This window comes from Triticum dicoccoides, chromosome 1B, assembly GCF_002162155.2.
Source record: "Triticum dicoccoides isolate Atlit2015 ecotype Zavitan chromosome 1B, WEW_v2.0, whole genome shotgun sequence".
In the NCBI taxonomy this organism is placed as follows: domain Eukaryota; kingdom Viridiplantae; phylum Streptophyta; class Magnoliopsida; order Poales; family Poaceae; genus Triticum; species Triticum dicoccoides.
In genome coordinates this window covers 155,450,795-155,470,511 of record NC_041381.1, presented here as the reverse complement: position 1 = coordinate 155,470,511, position 19,717 = coordinate 155,450,795, and the positions used below count along the sequence as shown (strand labels likewise).

Below are 19,717 nucleotides of genomic sequence, written 5' to 3'. Positions count from 1 at the left end.
AATCGATCGGCTTCAGTTAGCAGCAGTAGCGAAGGAATCACTCCATCGAGTTCATTTAACAGCCATTGATCGATCGGTCGGGTTCAGTAACGCGTAGCCTGCAGTGCAATCACTCGGGTTCAGTTAGAGCCCAATGCCTCGCTCGGGTTTAGTTAGAGCCAACGCCTCGCACACACGCGCGTACGTGTACGAGAGAAACGCGCATTGCTCGCCCCCCGACCTCCCACCGTAGCCGGCAACTCCCCGAAATTTTCCTCCCGCTCGCTTCTACCACAGTTTTTTCCATCATGGACGGCCCAAAGAATGTCATGCAGCTGCGTCTCCGGCCCGCCCAGGACAAAAAGCCCATTTTTTGTCATGATTTTTTGTCATAGAAGTAGGAGCCCACCACATCTATGATGATACCGGGTTTTGTCACAATTATCGTCATAGAAGTTTCATATGTATGACAGGAAAAAAAATTGGTCGGCCCAAAATGTCACGGATGTGTCTTTTTATTGTAGTGGGTGTCGGAACAGGGTCTCGGCTGATTTTTCATGGCTACAGAGGCTTGCGGCGGTGGAACTCCCGATCTAGGTTTCTTTTCGGGGGTTTCTATATTTATAGGAATTTTTGCACCGATTTCACGTCATGGGGGTCTCTGTGTCAGCCATGAGGTAGCGGGCGCGCCATCCACCCTCGTGGATGACTCGGGACTCTTCTGGCCCAACTCTTTTGCTTCGGGGGCTTCTTCTGGTCCATAAAAAATCATCGGGAATTTTTAGCTCGTTTGGACCCCGTTTGATATTCCTTTTCTGTAAAACTCAAAAACAAGGAAAAACAGAAACTGGCACTGGGATCTAGGTTAATAGATTAGTCCCAAAAATCGTATAAAATAGCATGTAAATGCATATAAAACATCCTAGATGGATAATATAATAGCATGGAACAATCAAAAATTATAGATACGTTGGAGACGTATCAAGCATCCCCAAGCCTAATTACTGCTCGTCCTCGAGTAGGTAAATGACAAAAATAGAATTTTTAATGTGGAATGCTACCTAACATATTTATCAATGTAATCTTCTTTATTGTGGCAAGAATATTCAGATCCATAAGATTCAAAAAAAAAGTTTAATATTGACATAAAAACAATAATACTTCAAGCATACTAATAAAGTAATCATGTCTTCTCAAAATAGCATGGCCAAAGAAAGTTATCCCTACAAAATCATATAGTCTGGCTATGCTCCATCTTCATCACACAAAATATTCAAATCATGCACCACCCCGGTTTCAGCTAAGCAATTGTTTCATACTTTAGTATTCTCACACTTTTTCAACTTTCACGCAATACATGAGCGTGAGCCATGGACATAGCACTATAGGTGGAATAGAATGGTGGTTGTGGAGAAGACAACAAGGAGAAGATGGTCTCACATCAACTAGGCGTATCAACGGGCTACGGAGATGCCCATCAATAGATATCAATGTGAGTGAGTAGGGATTGCCATGCAACGGATGCACTAGAGCTATAAGTGTATGAAAGCTCAAAAAGAAACTAAGTGGGTGTGCATCCAAGTTGCTTACTCATGAATACTTAGGGCGATTTGAGGAAGCCCATCGTTGGAATATACAAGCCAAGTTCTATATTGAAAATTTCCCACTAGTGTATGAAAGTGACAAAATAGGAGACTCTCTATATCATGAAGATCATGGTGCTACTTTAAAGCACAAGTGTGGTAAAAGGATAGTACCATTGCCCCTTCTCTCTTTTTCTCTTTTTTTGTTTTTTTGTTTTTTGTTTTATTTGGGCCTTCTCTTATTTTTTATATTTTTTTCGTCCGGAGTCTCAACCCGACTTGTGGGGGAATCATAGTCTCCATCATCCTTTCCTCACTGGGACAATGCTATAATAATGAAGATCATCACACTTTTATTTACTTACAACTCAAGAATTACAACTCGATGCTTAGAACAAAAATATGACTCTATGTTAATGCCTCTGGCGGTGTACCGGGATGTGCAATGAATCAAGAGTGACATGTATGAAAGAATTATGAAAGGTGGCATTGCCACAAATACGATGTCAACTAGATGATCATGCAAAGCAATATGACAATGATGCAGCGTGTCATAATAAATAGAACAGTGGAAAGTTGCATGGCAATATATCTCGGAATGGCTATGGAAATGCCATAATAGGTAGGTATGGTGGCTGTTTTTAGGAAAGTATATGGTGGGTGTATGGTGCCGACGAAAGTTGCGCGGTACTAGAGAGGCTAGCGGTGGTGGAAGGGTGAGCCGGCGTATAATCCATGGACTCAACATTAGTCATAAAGATCTCACATACTTATTGCAAAAATCTATTAGTCAACGAAACAAAGTACTACACGCATGTTGGGGAACGCAGTAATTTCAAAATAAATCCAACAATCACGCAAGATATATCTAGGTGATGCATAGCAACGAGGGGGAGAGTGTGTCCATGTACCCTCGTAGACCGAAAGCGGAAGCATTAAGTAATGCGGTTGATGTAGTCGAACGCCTTCGCGATCCAACCGATCAAGTACCGAACGCACGGCACCTCTGCGATCTGCACACGTTCAGCTCGGTGACATCCCTCGAACTCTAGATCCAGCTGAGGCCGAGGGAGAGTTCTGTCAGCATGACAGCATGGTGATGGTGATGATGAAGTTATCGGTGCAGGGCTTCGCCTAAGCACTACAACGATATGACCGAGGTGGAAAACTGTGGAGGGGGCATCGCACATGGCTAAAGATCAGCTTGTGTGTTCTAGTGCGTCCCCTTGCCCCCGTATATAAAGGAGGGAGAGGGAGAGGCAATCGGCCCTAAGGGGGCGCGCCAAGGTGTGGTGTCCTACTAGGACTCCCTAGTCCTAGTAGGATTCCACCTCCCACACGGAGTAGGAAAGGGGGAAGGGAGAAGGAGAAGGAAAGGGGGGTCCGGCCCCCTTCTCCTAGTCCTAATCGGCCTCCTGCCCAAGGGGGGTGCACCATCCCCTTGTGGGCTGGTGTGCTTCCCTCTTATGGCCCATAAGGCCCAAAACTTTTCCTCGGGGGTTCTGGTAACCTCCCAGTACTCCGGAAAATACCCGAACTTCTCCGGAACCATTCCGATGTCCGAATATAGCCTTCCAGTATATCAATCTTTATGTCTCGGCCATTTTGAGACTACTCATCTTGTTCGTGATCTCATCCGGGACTCCGAACAAACTTCGGTCCATCAAAACACATAACTCATAATACAAATCGTCATCGAATGTTAAGCGTGCGGACCCTACGGGTTCGAGAACTATGTAGACATGACTGAGACACATCTCTGGTCAATAAACCAATAGCAGAACCTGGATGCTCATATTGGCTCCTACATATTCTACGAAGATCTTTATCGGTCAAACCGCATAACAACATGCGTTGTTCCCTTTGTCATCAGTATGTTACTTGCCCGAGATTCGATCGTCGATATCAACATACCTAGTTCAATCTTGTTACCGGCAAGTCTCTTTACTCGTTCCGTAATACTTCATCCGCAACTAACTCATTAGTCACATTGCTTGCAAGGCTTATAGTGATGAGCATTACCGAGAGGGCCCAGAGATACCACTCCGAAACATGGAGTGACAAATCCTAATCTCAATCTATGCCAACCCAACAAACACCTTCGGAGACACCTATAGAGAACCTTTATAATCACCCTTTTATGTTGTGACATTTGGTAGCACACAAAGTATAACTCCGGTATTCGAGAGTTGCATAATATCATAGTCTGAGGAACATGTATAAGTCATGAAGAAAGCAGTAGCAATGAAACTGTAATGATCATAATGCTAAGCTAACGGATGGGTCATGTCCATCACATCATTCTCCTAATTATGTGATCCCATGTATCAAATGGCAACACATGTCTATGGTTAGGAAACACAACCATCTTTGATTAACGAGCTAGTCAAGTAGAGGCATACTAGGGACACTATGTTTTGTCTATGTATTCACACATGTACTAAGTTTCCGGTTAATACAATTCTAGCATGAATAACAAAGATTTATCATGAAATAAGGAAATAAATAATAACTTTATTATTGCCTCTAGGGCATATTTCCTTCAGTCTCCCACTTGCACTAGAGTCAATAATCTAGTTCACATCACCATGTGATTTAACATCAATAGTTCACATCCATATGTGATTAACACCCATAGTTCACATCACCATGTGACCAACACCCAAATGTTTTACTAGAGTCAATAATCTAGTTCACATCGCTACGTGATTAACACCCAAAGAGTACTAAGGTGTGTTCATGTTTTGCTCATGAGAGAAGTTTAGTCAACAGGCCTGTCACACTCAGAGCCGTATGTATTTTGCAAATATTCTATGTCTACAATGCTCTGCACGGAGCTACTCTAGCTAATTTCTCCCACTTTCAATATGTATCTAGATTGATACTTAGAGTCATTTGGATCGGTGTCAAAGCTTGCATCGACGTAACTCTTTACGACGAACTCTTTATCACCCCCATAACCAAGAAACATTTCCTTAGTCCTCACTAAGGATAATTTTGACCGATGTCCAGTGATATACTCTTAGATCACTATTGTACGACCTTGCCAAACTCATGGAAACATACACAATAGGTCTGGTACACATCATAGCATACTTTATAGAACCTATGACTGAAGCATAGGGAATGACTTTCATTCTCTTTCTATCTTTTGCCTGGTCGGGTTTTGAGTCTTACTCAACTTTACACCTTGTAACAGAGACATAACTTCTTCTTTGACTGATCCATTTTGAATTCTTTCAAAAACTTGTCAAGGTATTTTACTCATTGAAAAATCTTATCAAGCGTCTTGATCTATCTCTATAGATCTTGATGCCTAATATGTAAGCAGCTTCACCAAGGTATTTCATTGAAAAACTCATGTTCAAGTATCCCTTTATGCTATCCAGAAATTCTATATCATTTCCAATCAACAATATGTCATCCACATATAATATTAGAAATGCTACAGAGCTCCCACTCACTTTCTTGTAAATACAGGCTTCTCCAAAAGTCTGTATAAAACCATATGCTTTGATCACACTATCAAAGCGTTTATTCCAACTCCGAGAGGCTTGCACCAGTCCATAAATGGATCACTGGAGCTTGCACACTTCGTTAGCACCCTTTGGATCGAAAAAACCTTCTGGTTGCATCATATACAACTCTTCTTCCAGAAATCCATTCAGGAATACAGTTTTGACATCCATCTGCCAAATTTCATAATCATAAAATGCGGCAATTGCTAAAATGATTCAAACAGACTTAAGCATCGCTATGGGTGAGAAAGTCTCATCGTAGTCAACTCCTTGAACTTGTCGAAAAACCTTTTGCGACAAGTCGAGCTTTGGAGATAGTAACACTACTATCAGCGTCTGTCTTCCTCTTGAAGATCTATTTATTCTTAATGGCTTGCCGATCATCAGGCAAGTCCACCAAAGTCCACACTTTGCCCTTATACATGGATCCCATCTCAGATTTCATGGCCTCAAGCCATTTTACGGAATCTGGGCTCATCATCGCTTCCTCATAGTTTGTAGGTTCACCATGGTCTAGTAACATGACTTCCAGAACAGGATTACCATACCACTCTGGTACGGATCTTACTACGAGGTTCTATAATAACTTGATCTGAAGTTTCATGATCATCATCATTAGCTTCATCACTAATTGGTGTAGGAATCACTGGAACTGATTTCTGTGATGGACTACTTTCCAATTCGCGAGAAGGTACAATTACCTCATCATGTTCTACTTTCCTCCCACTCACTTATTTCGAGAGAAAACTCCTTCTCTAGAAAGGATCCATTCTTAGCAACGAATATCTTGCCTTCGGATCTGTGATAGAAGGTGTACCCAACAGTTTCTTTTGGATATCCTATGAAGATACATTTCTTCGATTTGGGTTCGAACTTATCAGGTTGAAGCTTTTTCACATAAGCATTGCAGCCCCAAACTTTAAGAAACGACAACTTTGGTTTCTTGCCAAACCACAGTTCATAAGGCGTCGTCTCAACGGATTTTGATGGTGCCCTGTTTAAAGTGAATGCAACTATCTCTAATGCATAACCCCAAAACGATAGTGGTAAATCGGTAAGAGACATCATAGATCGCACCATATCCAATAAAGTGCGGTTACGATGTTTGGACACACCATTACATTGTGGTGTTCCAGGTGGTGTGAGCTATGAAACTATTCCACATTGTTTTAAATGGAGGTCAAACTCGTAACTCAAATATTCTCATCCACGATCAGATTGTAGAAACTTTATTTTCTTATTACGATGATTCTCCAGTTCACTCTGTAATTCTTTGAACTTTTCAAATCTTTTAGACTTGTGTTTCATTAAGTAGATATACCCATATCTGCTCAAATCATCTGTGAAGGTCAGAAAATAACGATACCCGCCACGAGCATCAACACTTATTGGACCGCATACAACGGTAAGTCACTAGCTCGTTCCATTGTTCTGGAGAACGGAGTTTCAGTCATCTTGCCCATAAGGCACGGTTCGCAAGTATCAAATGATTCATAATCAAGTGATTCCAAAAGTCCACCTTTATGGAGTTTCTTCATGCGCTTTACACCGGTATGACCCAAACGGCAGTGCCACAAATAAGTTGCACTATCATTATCAACTTTGCATCTTTTAGTATTAGTATTATGAATATGTGTATTACCACGATCAAGATTCAATAAACCATCAACATTGGGTGTATGACCATAGAAGGTTTTATTCATGTAAATAGAATAAAAATTATTCTCTGTCTTAAATGAATAATCGTATTGCAATAAACATGATCTAATCATATTCATACTCAACGCAAACACCAAATAACATTTATTTAGGTTCAACACTAATCCCGAAAGTATAGGGAGTGTGCGATGATGATCATATCAATCTTGGAACCACTTCCAACACACATCATCACCTCATCCTCAACTAGTCTCTATTTATTCTATAACTCCTGTTTTGAGTTACTAATCTTAGCAACCGAACAAGTATCGAATACCCAGGGGCTACTATGAACACTAGCAAGGTACACATCAATAACATGTATATCAAATATACCTTTGTTCACTTTGCAATCCCTCTTTTCCACCAAATATTTGGGGTATATCCGCTTCCAGTGACCATTTCCTTTGCAGTAGAAGCACTCAGTTTCAGGCTTAGGTCTAGCTTTGGGCTTCTTCACGGGAGTGACAACTTGCTTGCCATTCTATTTGAAGTTCCCTTTCTTTCCCCTTTCCCTTTTCTTGAAACTAATAGTCTTGTTAATCATCAACACTTGATGCTTTTTCTTGATCTCTACCTTCGTCGATTTCAGCATCACGAAGAGTTCGGGGATCATTTTCGTCATCTCTTGCATACTATAGTTCATCACGAAGTTCCAGTAACTTGGAGATGGTGACTAGAGAACTATGTCAATCACTATCTTATCTGTAAGATTAACTCCCACTTGATTCAAGCGATTGTAGTACCCAGACATTCTGAGCACATGCTCACTAGCTGAGCAATTCTCCTCCATCTTTTTAGGCGAAGTACTTGTCAGAGGTCTCATACCTCTCAACACGGGTATAAGTCTGAAATACCAATTTCAGCTCTCAGAACATCTCATATGCTCTGTGGCGTTCAAAACATTTTTGAAGTCCCGCTTCTAAGCCGTAAAGCATGGTGCACAAAACTATCGAGTAGTCATCATATTGAGCTAGCCAAACGTTCATAACGTCTGCATCTGCTCCTGCAATAGGTGTCACCTAGCGGTGCATCAAGGACATAATTCTTCTGTGCAGCAATGAGGATAAACCTCAGATCACGGACCCAGTCCGCATCATTGCTACTATCATCTTTCAACTTTGTTTTCTCTAGAAACATATAAAAAACATAGGGAAGCTACAACGCGAGCTATTGATCTACAACATATAATTTGCAAAATACTATCAGGACTAAGTTCATGATAAATTAAAGTTCAATTAATCATATTACTTAAGAACTCCCACTTAGATAGACATCCCTCTAGTCATCTAAATGATCACATGATCAGGGACGGAGCCAGGATTTGAACATAGGGGGGGGGGCAAAAAAATTCCTCTCTAGTGTAGAGACTCGTAAAAAATAGAAGAGACAACCTAGTTAACGAACTAAATCTTCGTCAAAACATGTTCTTCTGTGAGCAGGTTGAATTTTTATCAAAAGCTACCATCAAGCAAATGCCAAAGCCATTCACATGTTAATGAACTAAATCTTTCTACTATTGGATGTGATAAACAATGCAAAAGCTTGTCCGATGGGTACAGGGATATATCCCCAATCTTTTAACTTTTATACAGTTACTATCATTCAACTTGTGTAGTTCTAAAGGCATCCATTAATCTGATTTAGAAACATAAGCAAGGACAAACCAATGAGTGAGAAACAGACTAACCTAACCCTTTCCTTGGTCGCCGCTTCTCTCCACTGGTTGCGCGGCCGGCCGGCCACGCGTCCGTGCAAGATGGCCCTTGTTCACGTTAGACGCGATCTCGTCCAAGCAAGGATTCTCTGCTCAAATTGAAACGGCGCTGGTCATGAACTGCCCTAGAGCTCAGATTGAAACGACGCTGGTCATGGACTTAGATTGAAACGACGCTGGTCAGGAACTACCCTAGGCAGCTAGACCCTAGCGAGAGGCATCGGACGATGGAAAATCAAATGATCTGACCGTCTCCCTTCATGCTGGGCTATTTCCTGCGGGGTGTTAAAGATGGGCTTTGTGATTTAGTTGGGCTTCAGGTGGTCAGGGGGGCGATATTAGCTAAATATCCACTTTTTTCTACCGACCTGCTAATCGTTACCGAGTAAAATGAGATCGTTAGGGGGGGGTCTCGCCCCCCTCATCCCCCATTGGATTCGTCCCTGCACATGATCCAAATCAACTAAACCATGTCCGATCATCACGTAAGATGGAGTAGTTTTCAATGGTGAACATCACTATGTTGATCATATCTACTATATGATTCACGTTCGACATTTCGGTCTCAGTGTTTCGAGGCCATATCTGCATATGCTAGGCTCGTCAAGTTTAACCCGAGTATTCTGCGTGTGCAAAACCGGCTTGCACCCGTTGTATGTGAACATAGAGCCTATCACACCCGGTCATCACGTGGTGTCTCAGTACGAAGAACTGTCGCAACGGTGCATACTCAGGGAGAACACTTATACCTTGAAATTTAGTAAGGGATCATCTTATAATGCTACCGCCGTACTAAGCAAAATAAGATGCATAAAAGATAAACATCACATGCAATCAAAATATGTGACATGATATGGCCATCATCGTCTTGTGCTCATGGTCTCCATCATCGAAGCATCGTCATGATCTCCATCATCATCGGCGCGACACCTTGATCTCCATCATAGCATCATTATCGTCTCGCCAACTATTGTTACTACGACTATCACTACCGCTTAGTGATAAAGTAAAACAATTACACGGAGATTGCGTTGCATACAATAAAGCGACAACCATATGGCTCCTGCCAGTTGCTGATAACTTTGTTACAAAACATGATCATCTCATACAACAAATTATATCACATCATGTCTTGACCATACCACATCACAGCAAGCCCTTCAAAAATAAGTTAGACGTCCTCTACTTTGTTGTTGCAAGTTTTACGTGGCTGCTATGGGCTTCTAGCAAGAATCGTTCTTACCTACGCATCAAAACCACAACGATTTTTCATCAAGTGTGCTGTTTTAACCTTCAACAAGGATCGGCCGTAGTCAAACTCGATTCAACTAAAGTTGGAGAAACAGACACCCGCCAGCCATCTATGTGCAAAAGCACGTTGGTAGAACCAGTCTCATGAACACGGTCATGTAATATCGGTCCGGGCCGCTTCATCCAACAATACCGCTGAATCAAAGTAAGACGTTGGTGGTAAGAAGTATGACTATTATCGCCCACAACTCTTTGTGTTCTACTCGTGCATATAACATCTACGCATAGACCTGGCTCTGATACCACTGTTCGGGAACGCACTAATTTCAAAAAAATCCTACAATCACGCAATATCTATTTAGGTGATGCATAGCAACGAGGGGGAGAGTGTGTCCATGTACCCTCATAGACCGAAAGCGGAAGCGTTAAGTAACGCGGTTGATGTAGTCGAACGTCTTCGTGATCCAACCGATCAAGTACCGAACGCACGGCACCTCCGTGATCTGCACACATTCAGCTCGGTGATGTCCCTAGAACTCTAAATCCAACTGAGGTCGAGGGAGAGTTCTATCAGCATGACGGCGTGATGACGGTGATGATGAAGCTATCGGCGCATGGCTTCGCCTAAGCACTACAAAGATATGACCGAGGTGGAAAATTATGGAAGGGGGCACCGCACACGGCTAAAGATCAACCTGTGTGTTATAGGGTGTCCCCTTGCCCCTGTATACAAAAGAGGGAGAGGGAGAGGCAGTCAGCCCTAAGGGGGCGCGCCAAGGCGTGGAGTCCTACTAGGACTCCCTAGTCCTAGTAGGATTCCACCTCCCACATGGAGTAGGAAAGGGGGAAGGGAGAAGGAGAAGCAAAGGGGGTTGTCCCCCTTCTCCTAGTCCTAATAGGCCTCCTGCCCAAGGGGGGGCGCACCAGCCCCATATCTCTACTCCTAATGAAGCAGTTGGTGAATAGCTCGTCGGTTATTTTTCGTTGGTTTTATTTCGTCTACCCTCCCACCTCCGTCAAATCGCTGGTTTATTTTCGTCTATCGTCCCACCTACGTAAGCTCACAACCCTCCCGCCAAAAAAACCATGCCAAAAAAAACCCCATCCTTCGTTGCCCCCTCCCATCGATCGCATCTACCCCCGCCGCCGCCGTCCGAGGGGGAGATGACGCCACCGCCGCCTCTGCAAGGCAGGGCGGTTTGATTCCCGCCCATGCAGCCTCTGCAAGGAAGGGCGGTACTGCACTTCGTCGGTACCGAAGGGGCACCCTGCCGCGGCTGGGGATTCGCCGCCACTCTCCTATCTCTCACCGCGCACCTTCCCCGACCAAGGAGCGCCCCAACCTTGCCATGTCACTCGCGTGGCTCCCATGGCGCCGCCTGCATAGCTCCTTGCGCCGCCGGTCATGACGCCCGCCTCCACCACAACTCCTCTGCCTGCGCCCCCATGTGTCTGAGATCCAGGTACTCATCACTGTCGATCCCCAGTGGGAGAGGCCCCCGCCTTCCTCTCCTCCTACGTGGTGGCCGATGGCCGCAGTTAACGGTGCTCCTGCGAGCGGGAGACACGAGTGCGGCGCAGGCAGTGACCAAGAGTGATGAGACAGCCCCCGGCCGCCTGGGGGCGGTTCTTTCACGTGCTGTAGACCATGCCATTCTGCTATGACGAGGATGTGTTCCGGTGAGCATTCTGTGAAGATGGTTACCTGCTTGACGAAATGCATTCCTCAGTAGCACTTTTCTTGTTAGGTAGTCATAAAAATCTGGATCTTACATTTTTATACCATGTTTATTTTCTGAAATTTCTATCTCATTCACATCCCACACTGATCCACTAGCAAAAAAAGTAACAAGAAAATGGAAACATATTAAACTGGATGCTCATCATGTATTTCATGAAGAAATTTGCATGCCTAAGGGATGTCTCTGTATAAAAGGTTGATCTCTGCACAACAGTAGTTTCTTCAGGTTATGGTGTCTGATTTTTTTTTCATCTCATTTTGCCATGCACTAGATTACGTGGTTAATACTATCACAATGCAATAACTAGGAAGATTACAGAGGGAAGGGACAATATGTAAGATGGGGCAAGGAGGCTGGCTTCTCATGACGACTTCATATATGATGCAACACTTAAGAGCTACTACAAAGCTTTTTTTAGGAAGCTACTACAAAACTTTTTTTCAGAAGCTACTACAAAGCTTTTGTTCAGGTAAATTTCTAGCTTAAATGGCCATCAGAAATGGATTCCTGTTATCTGTCATGCTTGGTGACCAATGGATATCATTATATGCATAGCTATATGAAATGCTACCAGCAAACAATTACTGCTAATTTTAGTTTACCAACTCTGAATTTTGTAGTCGTGTTTTCCTGTTATACAAGAGTTTCAATATTGTGCATATGTTTCCTTTTCTTAGCCTGTTTTTTCAAGAGTAAAAGCAATCACAAACGAGGCCTACAAAGACGATCCTACCATTCTTAACTGGGCGATGATCGTCGAGTCGTGCTGCCCTTCAAATCCATCAGACGATACGCTCTAGGTCCTTATTGCAGTCTTATTTTTGGGAACTTCTATGTCTCATTTATGTTTGTCCACTGCACATTTTGAAAATATTGGTTTTTTTGTAGGCATGGATAGAAAATATGGCATATTACATTAAGTATATAGATATTGTGCACCTTGTCGAGATTGGCGTTGAAGTATAAATTATGGGTCGTCTACTCCTGAACTTTTGCTCGTCAACCAAGATGAAATCGGTCAGACACATAACGTACAGTTGTATAACTATATAACTAGAGTGTACCTGATAACTATATAACTTGAGTTATAGAAGAGGAAATTTTGTTATATATGTTTAACAGTTTCTTTTCAACAAGAGAATATTTGTGGCCCCATTGCAATATATGGGCAATTAACTATGGTTTGATTCTCTGCACGGTCGGCCTCGCCCCTGCTCACCAGTGACGCCTTATTCTGTCGTACTCATGCTCATCACTGGTCGCCTCTCTATCTCTGGCCGGACTCCATTGTCGGCTCCGCCTCTGCCTCGATCCCATGCACCATGGCTGCCCAGATGGCCAGCCAACGGACACAGGCGACTGCCACGCTAGGTATCCTCGACCGCTGCTACCACTGGTTTTCTGAAGATACGCTTGTTCCATTTGCACCAACCTTGTTGTTTAGTAATAAACGTCTATGTTTCTTCTACTACAGTGGGATAAGAGTACCATATCCCGAACAACGGGGTGGTCCAACTTTTAATACTGGCGAAGCTTTTGCAATGATGGCTGAATCATTTGTTGCTCTGGTGGAGGTTCAATTAAACCGATGTAAAAAAAATGCCAGATTCTTTTGTCAGATAAAAACATGACTGTGTATTTTGCTTGTCAGGACCAAGATCTCTAGCTATCAATGAAATTTCCATAGTAGTTTTTGTTGCCTCTGTGTAACCCTGATAGTAGCTTCTTGGAAGGTTCAGATGTGTGGCAAAGGATTTCAATTTTCCTGTTTACACAAAGGCAGCCCGTGGAAGGTTCAGATTTCTCATGCTAGGATTTGTGCTCTCAGGGTTACATAGACAAAAGTGCCTCCTACTTAGTACTTACTCAAAGGCAACCTGAGAAAGGTTCGGATTTCTCATGACTGCTTCTTGGGTATTTCATGCCTTTGTCATCTTATTAGGAAAATGTAGTTTGTTTTATAGCTGATGTTGCTCGATGCTTTTCATCGATGAGTAAATGCTTAACTTAAGCTCATAACTACATGGCACAAGCTACTTCCGATGGGTCCTGTGCAAATAAGTTTCATCTTCAGACATGCCTTGAGTTGATTATTTAATCCTTTTATAAGAATCTATTTAGCTTCGTATTGTTGCAGTTTCATTATATATGCACTTACCAATGCATCTAAGGTTCAACAATGTAGAAACCACCATTAGTCTTGAGGCTACAAGTTGCTTCCTCATTCCTCTGTGTTACACTGTAGGTGCTAAGGGGCCAAGGTCACATGTTCGTTGAGGCATCAATACACCTCACTTTCCCTTTCCTTTCTCCTATTTCTGTTCTTGCATTTATTTGTTCTTCTCGGACCTCTCTGTCCGCTGCTTTAATATGGTTCTGATTGGTGCCTTACGTCTCCCAAGATATATGGATTTTGGTTGAGGCAGTCATCACATAAATAAAATGCTAACATTCTCTTAATTTCTGAATGGATTTGTGAAATTCCCTTCTTTTTGTTGGATCTCACCTGATTTGTTTGATGTCCTTGAAGCAAATACCATGACAAGAGCTTGAAGATTTCAAAGATACAAAGGGTTAGCAAAAAGAGGATATACTGATTTCATCTGCTGCACTTAAGAGTCGAGTCTCTCCGTAACAGGTAACTCAACTCTTAACATATTCATTGCAGAAGCAGAAACAACGGGATACATGACCTGAATACTTGCATTGTGACATGTTTTTCTCGTGCCTCAAATTGGAACGATGTCCATGCCTTTGACCTTTACAAGTTACCTACACTTCAGATAACCCAACGGCTGGAACCCCGATAATTTGGGTTATATGACAAATGTTTAAACTGCTTGGGTCATGTTGGTCAATAGAGTAATTAACATGTTGGTTTTGTTCTGAGATGATATAAACTTGATGTATAGAGTATTAGAGTACTAACATAGATCCGTTTTCTTTCAACATGTATCTTTATTGCATACACTTGAAGTAATATAATATGCTTGAAGTAAACTTGATGTATAGATTATTGCTGCCTCTACAGATGGTCAGATTTTGAAGGCTCTGTACTCGAAATCATAAGGGAATTTTTTGTTGTTGCATCCAGGTGCTGGAATTCCTCGTAGTGGAGTGAAAACAATTGTCTCTACGCATGCAACAGCAAGGTGGGAAGTTGTAATTATTGTAGGACTTATTTTCTGAAAGTTGAAGGGAGGTATTATGCAAGTTACATGCTTTCAATTCAGGTTAGTTCGGATGAAAAAATTGGCAGAATAACATTTTGACACATTTAGCTGACTTCTTGATTTTGGTGGCAGCATGAAACCAAGACACGTGATATATTGGTAAAACAGTTAGGGTGTGATGATTCATGAACAAAAGATTCAGAAAATTTGTTGAATCATTTAAGGAGCAAGAACAACAAGTATGTGCTGAAAAATTATTTCCCATGGTTTCTTCACTCTTGGTTAAGGGATTCTGGCACATTCCCAAAGTAGCAACTTGTCAAGGTGATGTTCCTATCTTGTTTATGCTAGATGTAGCTATTTATTTGTGACATCAAACAGCTTACAACATTAGCGATTTTTACAACATGTGGTAGTTCTTTCACATTTTTCTCAAGAAAAATAATAATTGGTTGCCATTTTTAATCCTTTGTAATTTGTAGTTTATATGAATATTACAGAAACGGTTGACATCTAATTTGCCATCATGTTGTTTTATGCACAATGTATTTATCGGTTGACATCTAATGCTACCGGTAGGCTGGATGGACTTATATGGTACAAGGCCATTAGGTAGCATGTACACAAGACTTCTCCATTGGTTGTTGTTGAGTCAATCAACTTACTTGAGGACCCGTTAAGCTTCCCTGATAGAGAGCACGTTAGTGATTGTTTTTTATTCCGTTGTTTGTATTGTAGGGTTCGGGTCGGAACAAAATTCAATATATGCTGATGTATGGAAGAAAAGCATATGAAGTTACAAAAGTGGATTATTCTCTATCGTGAACAAAACATTATTTACTTCCCCAACTCTGATTAAATCATTGGTGCATGGATTCACTTAACTCACTTGGATTATCTATAGTTGACCCTCCATTTATCCATAGAAAACTTGTTAATTATAAAATATTTACTTCCTTTTAAAGCAATTAATGTATAGTTGTTCTTACAATATTATCCTCTATTTTTCTCAGTATTTCAGAGAGTGTCATGTGAGTTCAACATTACTTGTCTAGAGGTAATTGTCAAAATTAGCCTCCCGAGTTTGCTTGTGTCGCTCATGGTATTTGTTGAAATATAAAAGGTGTTGATTTTACTGATTACAGTACGAAAACTAACAAAATGATGATTCAGTTGAAGTTTTTGTGTCCTATGGAATTAATTGTCTATATCTCTGTATAATTTTATACTATAAATTTTGGCACTCCAATTTAAAAAGTGAAGCACTTCACAATTATGTGTGATGTTTCAAGCAGAATTGAGATTAGCGAATATTTTTCTGCAAAAGAAAAGCATGCATGACTTGGAAACTATGAGATTTCTTATCAGAATTACTGCCAGATCTACGGATATTTTTCCTAAAGAGTAAAACCATAGTTGATTTACTGAATTCAAATAACGGCATGCAAGTGTGGTTCTATATCAAATAGCTTTTGCATTTGACAAAAGCAAAATAAATGGGATTCTTACCATACAAAAAGGTTGAAGCCAAAATAAATGAAAATGTTGGTATTCAAAACTTTGTATTCAAGTCCAGCTTAGGGGTTCATAGACTTGCAAAAAAAATAATCTTGATTGAAGTTGGCTCCATGAATTTACAGGCTAATATGCAATCTTGAGCTATTATTGTTCTGTATATTCTGAGGTGTAGCACCCACTCATCCTTGTTACAAGGGATGTATCTAGATGGTAATTTTATAGATGGTTTGGTAGACTGCGAAATTTTTCACAATCTTGGCACGTATTTGTATTTAAGCCTATATTGACCAAATGTGTGATGTGATAAGAAAAATACAGCATGTAAGGGTGTGGATGAATTCAAACATTTTTACTCCCTCCATCGCTGTTTATAAGTCTTGCACGTGTATCTAGGTCATCAATTTAACTTATATAAAATAAATTGTTTAACATAAAAATTATATCATTAGAAAATAAAATATCTAAAGTTTCTAATGATATACTTTTTGTAATGTATGCCTCTTATTAAGTTGGTCATATTAATGACCTAGGTACACGTGTAAGACGTGTAAACTGAGATGGAGGGAGTACTAGGGATAAGAATGAGTGGCTCCATTAGTACTAGGGATAAGGTTAGTAAAAAAGAAAGAAACATCAGTGGTGTGTGGTCCAACATGAAACGACACACGGCGTGACCGGTCGGCCGAGTTGAATCATTTTGCATTCAACTACTGGTTGTTTGGTTCCAGCAACAATTTTTGAGTGTCAATAACATATTATTGTGTTTGATAGTATGATGTGTGTTAGCTGATTGTAAAAAAATGTGTGTTAGTTAAGATGTGCATTATTCTCGGTTATTTTAGTGCTTGTCATTTTGTTTCTTCAAAAGCCTGTGGCAATGCACGGGCGATCTACTAGTAGCCTTTTAATATATCAATCTTTATGTCTCGACCATTTTGAGACTCCTCGTCATGTCCGTGATCTCATACGGGACTCCAAACAAACTTCGGTTCATCAAAACACATAACTCATAATACAAATCGTCATCGAACGTTAAGCGTGCGGACCCTACGGGTTCGAGAACTATGTAGACATGACCGAGACACATCTCCGATCAATAACCAATAGTGGAACCTGGATGCTCATATTGGCTCCTACATATTCTACGAAGATATTTATCGGTCAAACCGCATAACAACATACGTTGTTCCCTTTGTCATCGGTATGTTACTTGCCCGAGATTCGATTGTCGGTATCAACATACCTAGTTCAATCTTGTTACCGGCAAGTCTCTTTACTCATTCCGTAATACTTCATCCTGCAACTAACTCATTAGTCACATTGCTTGTAAGGCTTATAGTGATGAGCATTACTGAGAGGGCCCAGAGATACCTCTCCGAAACATGGAGTGAAAAATCCTAATCTCGTTCTATGCCAACCCAACAAACACCTTCAGAGACACCTGTAGAGCACCTTTGTAATCACCCTTTTACATTGTGACGTTTGGTAGCACACAAAGTATTCCTCTGGTATTCGGGAGTTGCATAATCTCATAGTCTGAGGAACATGTGTAAGTCATGAAGAAAGCAGTAGCAATGAAATTATAACGATCATAATGCTAAGCTAACGGATGGGTCATGTCCATCACATCATTCTCCTAATGATGTGATCTTGTTTATCAAATGACAACACATGTCTATGGTTAGGAAACATAACCATTTTTGATTAACGAGCTAGTCAAGTAAAGGTATACTAGGGACACTATGTTTTGTCTATGTATTCACACATGTACTAAGTTTTCGGTTAATACAATTCTAGCATGAATAATAAACATTTATCATGAAATAAGGAAATAAATAATAACTTTATTATTGCCTCTAGGGCATATTTCCTTCAACGCATGCTCCTAGGTGAAGGGTTGCTAGGAGTTAACCATCGCGCGATACCGACCTCCACACAAAGGATGACAATCAATAAACAAATCATGCTCCGATTTCATCACATAACGGTTCACCATACATGCATGCTACGGGAATCACAAACTTTAACACAAGTATCTCTCAAATTCATAATTACTCCACTAGCATGACTCTAATATCATCATCTTCATATCTCGAAACAATAATAAGGAATCAAACTTCTCATAACCAAAGAGAATTACCATGATGTTTAAGAGAGTCTAAAAATAATATAAGTGAAGCATGAGAGTTCATCTATTTCTTCAAAATAAAACCACCGTTGTGCTCTAAAAAGATATAAGTGAAGCACTAGAGCAAATGACAAACTACTCCAAAAGATATAAGTGATGATCAATGAGTAGTCGAATAATTATGTAACTATGTGAAGACTCTCTAACATTTAAGAATTTCAGATATTGGAATATTATTCGAACAGCAAGGAATACAAAATAAAATAAAATGACCCTCCAAGCAAAACACATATCATGTCGTGAAAAAAAATATAGCTCCAAGTAAAGTTACCGATGAACGAAGACGAAAGAGGGTATTGCATCCGGGGCATCCCCAAGCTTAGGCTCTTGGTTGTCCTTGGATATTACCTTGGGGTGCCTTGGTCATCCCCAAGCTTAGGCTCTTGCCACTCCTTATTCCGTAGTCCATCAAAACTTCACCCAAAATTTGAAATTTTCACAACATAAAACTCAACAGAAGATCTCATAAGCTCTGTTAGTATAAGAAAAAATCACTACTTTTGGTACTATTGTGAACTCATTCTAAATTCATATTGGTGTAATATCTACTGTATTCCAACTTCTCTATGGTTCATACCCTCCGATACTACTCATAGATTCATCAAAATAAGCAAACAACACAATGAAAACAGAATCTGTCAAAAACAGAACAGTCTGTATTAATCTGTCAAAAACTTATGTAACTCCAAAAATTTTGAAAAACTTAGTTCCACCTCAGCAATTTGTGCACCAAACCATAGCAAAAAGAATCAAGTCAAAATCACGTTTCAATAAGATTCTGGAAATTATTTATTGAGCGTTAAAGTTTCTGATTTTCAGCAGGATCAACACAACTATCACCACAAACTATCCTAAAGGCTTTACTTGGCATTTTATTGAAACAAAAGCTATAAAACATGATTACTAAAGTAGCATAATCATGTGGACACACAAAAACAGTAGGGGTAAATATTGGGTTGTCTCCCAACAAGCGTTTTTCTTTAATGCCTTTCTAGCTAGGCATGATGATTTCAATGATGCTCACATAAAAGATAAGAATTGAAACATAATGGGAGCATCATGAAGCATATTACTAGCACATTTAAGTCTAACCCACTTCCTATGCATAGGGTTTTGTGAGCAAACAACTCATGGGAACAAGAATCAACTAGCATAGGAAGGCAAAACAAGCATAACTTCAAGCTTTTCAACAAATAGAGAGGAAACTTGATATTATTGAAATTCCTACAAGCATATACTCCTCCCTCATAATAATTTTTAGTAGCATCATGAATGAATTCAAAAATATAACTATCACATAAAGCATATACTCATCGTCTTGCTCGATGAAGAGTGGGTTGGTAGAAGAAC

General features: G+C 40.7%; 1 long non-coding RNA gene across 1 annotated transcript; it reads left to right on the top strand.

The window, feature by feature from the left end:
• The first annotated feature begins 10,870 nt into the window (after positions 1-10,870).
• On the top strand, positions 10,871-16,053 carry LOC119324882. The gene is made up of 7 exons (XR_005157215.1): positions 10,871-11,426; positions 11,760-11,957; positions 12,711-12,859; positions 12,963-14,126; positions 14,583-14,721; positions 14,794-14,985; positions 15,675-16,053. It is a non-coding gene; the product is annotated as an uncharacterized LOC119324882 (long non-coding RNA).
• The last annotated feature ends 3,664 nt before the right edge of the window (positions 16,054-19,717 follow it).